Source organism: Schistocerca nitens, chromosome 2 (genome assembly GCF_023898315.1).
Source record: "Schistocerca nitens isolate TAMUIC-IGC-003100 chromosome 2, iqSchNite1.1, whole genome shotgun sequence".
Lineage (NCBI taxonomy): Eukaryota > Metazoa > Arthropoda > Insecta > Orthoptera > Acrididae > Schistocerca > Schistocerca nitens.
The window spans coordinates 712,761,525-712,769,252 of record NC_064615.1 but is presented as its reverse complement, the minus strand read 5'-3'; the positions used below and the strand labels follow the sequence as shown (position 1 = coordinate 712,769,252).

The following is a 7,728-nucleotide window of genomic DNA, read 5'->3' as shown; positions in this document are numbered from 1 at the left end:
ATGTAATCACATGTCAGTTCTAGTATAATATATTTGTCCAATCAATACCCGTTTATCATCTGCATTTCTTCTTGGTGAAGCAATTTTAATGGCCAACAGTGTATTCAGGAAGTACGCTCTAAAACGCTTATGATGTTAATCAATGTAGTAAATGCGAAGGTTGATGAAACTGAAAAAAATTTTAACATAGGAAAACACTGTATTAGTTTTGCAAAAGACTATTTAAGTTGTGTACTTTCTCAAAGTTAGTTACCATAAGTACACAACAGCATGTTGATTAAGCGCAAAGTCATCGCACTGTGAAAGGCTATTCGTCAGAAATTTCAACTGCTAAAATTAAGGCAGTTGGAGAGAGATAATTTTCTCTCAGAATGTTTAAGCCAGTAACAGAAAGTATTAATTGGCTCTCACACACGATGGAAGAGGCGTAAGAGGAGAAGAATATACTGTTACCGATTACATTAACCATCACAGTGCTACGAAAATAGATGTAACATACAGGCTCAGCAGGGACAAACTGCTTGTGCTGGGAAAGCATCCTGTACGTTTAACCAAGCAAGCAAGACAGGTTCGGGATAAGGAATTTGAACAAACACCTCACTTTAGTGGAGTCGAACCTGTCTTAAAAATTTCGAATCTTGACATGTAGGCTATTTGACAAAAGAGATATAACCAAATGCTGAAACATTACGTAACACTAACAAACACAGATGCAACAACACCACAAATGGACGAATAAAAAAGCCAAACAGTAGGAAATACAGGAATATTATTAGGTCTGTATTAGCCATTGTATATAGTGCTAGTGGAGGTACAGACATTCAACATAAAAGACTGAACAATAGATCTCTGGAAAGAATATATTATGATGACTCCAGTAAAAAAATAGAATGGCTATCACTGTTCATGGCATCAGCTACCACAGGGAATACAGCTGGCATGAATGAAATGAGATTAATAATTTCAGAGTTTTGAGGAGGATGCATTATTGAATAATAATGGAGACTGTAGTACGAGAACACCACAAACCAGCACACAAAAAATTTCCATATAGATGTATGATAATACAAGGTTAGGATGATTTATGGCAGGCAGATCTCGTAGATATGAGGCAATATTCATGAGTGCATATAGGTTTCAAATATATTGAAATGGTTATACATTTTCCAGTCACATTAATGTCACCACCTTCCTTAAGCCTGAATTACCACCTTTTGCAGTTTCAGACATACAAGAAGGGAGTCAGTGAGGTTCTTGAGGGTACTGACAGGTGTGTGGAGCCTTGCTGACTGCAGGATCATAGCCAGTTGCGCTATATATCTCAGAGGAGGATCCATGACCCGAACATCTCCATCAAGATTCTTGACTGGGTTTAAATCTAGGGATTTTAGTGGGCAGAGAAGTATGGTAAACTGATCACAGTGCTCTTTGAAGCAGGCACATACACTACAAGCTGTGTGAAACATTGCATTGTCCTATTGGTAGATGTCATCACGCCGAGGAAATGGTTCAAATGGCTCTGAGCACTATGGGACTCAACTGCTGAGGTCATTAGTCCCCTAGAACTTAGAACTAGTTAAACCTAACTAACCTAAGGACATCACAAACATCCATGCCCGAGGCAGGATTCGAACCTGCGACCGTAGCGGCCTTGCGGTTCCAGACTGCAGTGCCTTTAACCGCACGGCCACTTCGGCCGGCACGCCGAGGAAAAACGAACTGCATGTAGAGGTGGACATGGTACCCAAGGATGGATGCATACTATTGTTGACACACTGTGCAATCTAGAAAGACTAGATCACCCAGGGAATGCCACAAATACATTCCCCAGGCCACAACGCTCTGTCCTGATTGCAGGGTGTTTACTTTCAAACCTTTCACGCCATACACTCCAAAATCTACCTGCCCAATGAAGCATAAAACGTGATTAACCGAAATGGCCACCCATCGCCTCTCAGTGGACATTCAGATGGGGCACTGGTCTGCAAATACTAACCTTCATCACTGATGAACAGCAGTCAGCATGGATGGATGGGCCTGGTACCTGCTGCAGAGACCTATATGCAGTAACGTTCACAAGACAGACAACATTCACTGAACAGTCATTGAGGTACACCACAGTTGCCAATTTGGGACACCGCCATTTTGCCATTTATGTTATACCTCAACCACAGCAGCATGTGAATAGTTTACAAATTTAGTCATTTCTGAAACGCTTACACCATTGGCCAGAAAGCCAATGATCATATCCGTTTGGACACCAGGTAAATCGCTCTGAGTCCGCGTTATGACCACAACTGCATTGTTTTCCACGTCTCCTGACGCACTTTATATACCCACCACTGCCAATACTGCCACTGTCCGACTGTGAGTAGTTACTGCACAGTGATGTCAAACATAGGTGGTAGTCACATAAATGTGACAGGACTGTGTAGATACATATTCCAAATTAGCAAAGACTGAGAAGGAAGTTGCAAGTGTGTTTGAACAGCTGATGAAGAACATGGATGACTCATTGCCCAGACAACCCACTTACCATTCTGCTACATGAAAGTGAGTACTGTCAAATGTTTGATCAGAATGATGAAAAGCCGTATGTGGATGCATTTCACTGTTTGAGCATCATACGCATGGCTACATGTTCTCCTACAAATAACTGAGCAGTATAACCAAACTACATATCATACAATGGAAATGAGAGCTACTGAAGCTCATGGATATGAGCTTCTAAATACAGTATACAATAGTGTTACAATGGTGGATCCAAACAAACAGAATTTTTATGTAGGTGGTTTGGTATATTTTTCAGAACACAAGACTACATTCATGAAATCTTATCTACCAAACTGGTCAATGGAGTTATTCACAGCTTTCAAAGTGCAAAGAACAAACCCAAGAGCTTACATCTTAGAGAACATCAAAGGTGATGAAACTGGTCGAAATTTTTACACAAAAAATTAGCAGAGAGGCTGTGAACCAGACTGTGTCTCATACAGTGTGTCTTAAGATGTCAAGGGAATAAGGCTTAGGTAAATGGCTTGGGTTCACATCATCACACAACAGTTGGGTGATGCAAGTGATATGGTGTACAACAGGTTGCGCAAACCTCAAACAGTATAGTTGCATAACACGAATTCTAGGAAGCACATCAGAGGCGGTATTCTCGACAAGCAGCCAGTTGAATTGCACATCCCCATGCACAACTACTAAGGACATGAAATGAAACTGACAAAGTATCTAGCTCATTGCGACAAGGGGATTAAAGTGCTTGATGAGGCCTGCAAGGAACACTGCAAATAAAGGACTGACAGAACGTCACGAAATACATCGAATTTTAGCTGATAAAGCCAACCAAATACGTCAAAGAAGTGTCTAAGGCAATGTACTGCAGCTGATAAAGCAATGCATACCAAACTTAAACTATGTGCTGGGATAAATTTCTGAAATGTTATGAATGCAGCTTGTCATGCTCTGAAAAAGCACTCCGTCTTTAGGCCACAAGTGGCCCATCGGGACCATCCGACCGCCGTGTCATCCTCAGCTGAGGATGCGGATAGGAGGGGCGTGTGGTCAGCACACCGCTCTTCCAGTCGTTATGATGGTTTTCTTTGACCGGAGCCGCTACTATTCGGTCGAGTAACTCCTCAAGTGGCATCACGAGGCTGAGTGCACCCCGAAAAATGGCAACAGTGCATGGCGGCCCGGATGGTAACCCATCCAAGTGCCAGCCCCGTCCGACAGCGCTTAACTTCGATGATCTGACGGGAACCGGTGTATCCACTGCGACAAGGCCGTTACCATGCTCTGAAGAATCAGAGCAAAAACCTGTGGGCTGTCATTGGCTAAAAGTGCCTTGAAGCAGAAAGTAGTAGAAGAAGATAGATTAAAATGTCTTGAGTTCGACCAAAACTTAAGACATCTGGAGGAATTATCCCATACTCTATTTCTGTGCTTGTGGGACTGTCATTTATTGGCTGGAAGAGCAGCAGCCATAACCTGAACAGTGAAGAATGCACAAAGTGCAGAAAAGCAACTTCAGCAGGTGAAACGGTATAATAGGGTGATGGGAGCCGTTGCTATCAGAGAAGGACTGTATGTAAAACCACAAAATAAATAGCTTGAGCTGTTAATAAAAAATCTTCCAAGCTATCTTACCCAACAGACCACTCACAAATAAAGATCTGCATATATTAGTCAAATAAGTCTACATACCAAGATTTCGTGGAGCATTTATGTGGAATACATTGTCAAAATGATGTGGAAATCTAAAGAATGTTGTATTGTAAATTTAGATGTTGCTGGAGTATCTGTAACACACCAGGTTACGTATATTCAACTAAACTGGAATAGCATCCATTACTTTGACTTGTATGGCAATTTATGCAGGCCTCAAGAGTTGCACCATTACTTTAAGAACAACCTCGTGCTCTACAATTTTCGAAGACTTCAATCTGTAAACATTTCTGCCTCATGTTCCTCCTGGCAGATGCATAAAAGCTTACAGCATGTGCATCACTGCATCAGTTTAGGTTTAGACGTGAAGTTAGGTTGAATAACTTTAAAGAACGATGGTCAGTATTAAGCCCAAATTATTTTCCGACCATACTTCTAAGCAATGGGAATTGGAGTATTGCATTGATGGGTCTGGGAACGTACAATAGCATTCCTAATACCACCAAGGCGGACAATAAACCACATCTAGGAAGTGGTCAAGTTGTGGAAATAACCCTTGTCGAAACTGGCGATTTAAATGCATTTAGAAAACGATATGTAAAAGGATGTGAGTTATGCGCAAACGTTAACATGTGCAGAAACGACAAAACAGACAATAAACTTTATCCAGGAAGCATCGAGAAGACCACTACTGTGTTTCCCAAGGAGTGAAGTTTTGGAGAAGAACCCTGATAAAATTAACAAGTCGGAACAAGCAGTAGATATGCTGTCAGTTAGCGTGATTCATGTAGAGTGTAATACTGTAACAAATTCATATCTAAATATTGATTCATACGATCTGTGGATTTCCAGGAACGATTCTCCAAGAAAACTTTTGTTTCAGCGACATTTAATAACTATCATGAAATAAGGATTCTCATTCAAAATAATTAACAATCCCAAGTAACAGTTTCCTTTACTTGGCAGAAACATTTCTGAAGATAGATAAAAACCCTTATTCACATACACATAATGCATTCACCTCAATGTTTCAAGATATAAGATATGAACTTAATGGCATATAGATAGACTGCACAATAAATTTTGGAATCACATAGGTCATGAAAATATGGTTCTGCACAAAATTCGCACTTGAATGGTTTACAAAGTGCAGGACGGTTCTTAGATGGATCAACAACTGATTGCCTTAGTGTATGTGTCTCTCTCAAAATATTTGTGGGGCACTTTGAAGGTATGAGATGAGTCATCACAAATGCTAAACACGTCCTAATTCCAGAACAAAGTGCAATGAACTGTAAGTCATACATTCAAGGAGAGTAAGAGTAGAATATAATTTTATTGGAGAAATTGATAAATGGCAAATATCTGAATTTTTTTACAGGTTTTGAATTCATATATTCAATTGCTGTTAAGTTTCCATTCATGGGAACTATTTGAATATCCTATCCTACTGATGACATCCAGACAGACAGGGGCCATCAAACCAGCAGTACAGCTATAAATCCCATGATTCATTATAGTGGCTCTGTAAATAGACAGAAATTTAATCTGAAAAAGGATTCCAGCATATTCGACAGTTGTAGATTAATGAACGCCAATTCAATTTAAACCATACGATAAATTTCAGATTGTCGGGAGTAATAACATTCCTGGACTACTGCACGAGATGGACGTGAGATTTTGCTCTTCTTACTATGAGGGCAGGGAATTTGTATACATGCTCAGCCCTCAGCAATTTAGGGAGTTATCGCATTTGTCATGACAGATTGCTCAAAACAGAATAAAATAAGAACCTCCACGCCAATACTTTTCCATACTGAATTTTAATCATTAGACAATTTCCCTCCAAGCACAAGGTCATTATAAATATACTAGTGTTATGCAACATCCATGGCATTTCGCGATGATGTCGGAGAGTGTGAACATATTGTAAACACACAAGGCTTCTACGACAAAATTGTGCAATTTAAGGATATTACCTTCATACCATTCACAAATCCTGGACATGTAATAACGAAATTTTTCGCAGTCGTCGCTTCACCCACACCATTCAGAGAATACTTCTATTCATAAGCTGGAATCGTACATTTATCCATCAAGCAGCTGTATGGAGAAGAAAATGGTTTTATGTGTTTTTCAAATAATGTACAATTACTTTTAAGTAGTGTTACAAATAAATTAATAAAAAACTGTGTTTATTCAGTTCTTCCAATACACTGACAGGTTTCAGAATGTGTGCATTTTTGTCCACACATGTTGTCTATGGAGTTCATTGAAGATGGGAACAATTTTAGTTGTCTCTTCTATAAGTCTTTGGTAACCAAATTATCCCTTGCCACCTGTTGCCAAGGGCCTGTCAGTGCTGCTCAGTATGCAAATTCCCAGCCAATTATAGTATGAATTGAATTACACTCAGATCTGCAATTAGTATTTGGCCTACTTCATGTTTTCGATAAGCCATCTGACTCACAGCCTTATTGATATTAATGGAGACATGTGCTTTTGACACTTGGCTGCCCTTCGGTGTGCCTAAATCGGCAGTCATGCATTGTCTGCATGAGCTACATGGGTTATGATGGTGACTATTCCGTGAAGGAAGCCAGTGAGTGCCCTCGCTGGTACAATGAAATATTCTCACTGCTCAGAAATGGCATGTCATGACACACCAACAGAGGTGATACCGTACGTGTGTGTTAGGGAATAAGATATTGTTAGTACTGGCCTGGTGCATGACAACACATCGGCAATAGTGATGCTTTGCCTTTGCTTTTTATATAGAACTGGTGCGAGCTTAATATAATTTCTGAACTGTGATCAGATGTGAACAGTGGGCGCTATACAGCTCTGGAAAACTATATTGTGCGCGTATCACAGAAACGCTATGTTTTAAGGAAGCAGTTTCATCTCTCAATGTTTGTCACCATAGTCACTGGGATAGAAAGCTTGCAGGATGGATGTATGTCAGATGTTGGATATTTATGTCCTGCATTAGAGTGCTTGTGTTTATTTTCTCTCTTACCAATACATTCTTGGTACAGTTCCCAGATACTAGAACAATACTTTAGAATTGGTAGCGCACTTGATTTATGTAAAATACTTCAAACTCCATATGTCTGGATATCCATGACGCATAAAACTACACGTTTTCTTCTTCTTCTTCTTCTTTTTTACCATCTGTTACATCATTGCAACACCTTCATATCTACTATACACCGATAATGGATGCTAACCTCCTCGACATGCGGGCATGTGGAGAGATTTTGTGCACTTGGACGTGTGTCGTGATTAAGACTGATCCGGAACAGCAGTACGGACTTGGCTTGCTCTGTTCCTTCACGAGACGTGGAATGTAGCGGTCTACTTCTGATCAGCTGCAGATTAAACAAGTGACAGTGTTGCAAGCGGTGTTGGCCAAATACAGTGCAAGGATATCTTTGAGTCTCTAACTTTATCCTAAGAATATGAGAATGCTGTGTGACTCCCAACTGCACAGGGAAAGATATTACCATTGCTGGCAATGATGGCAGAAATGTTGATCTGATAACAGCTTAACAG

The 7,728-nt window shown here is 40.2% G+C and overlaps 1 pseudogene; it reads right to left on the bottom strand.

Moving 5' to 3' along the window:
* Window positions 1-3,681: 3,681 nt before the first annotated feature.
* On the bottom strand, window positions 3,682-3,799 carry LOC126238004 (5S ribosomal RNA; annotated as a pseudogene).
* Between the last annotated feature and the right edge of the window lie 3,929 nt (window positions 3,800-7,728).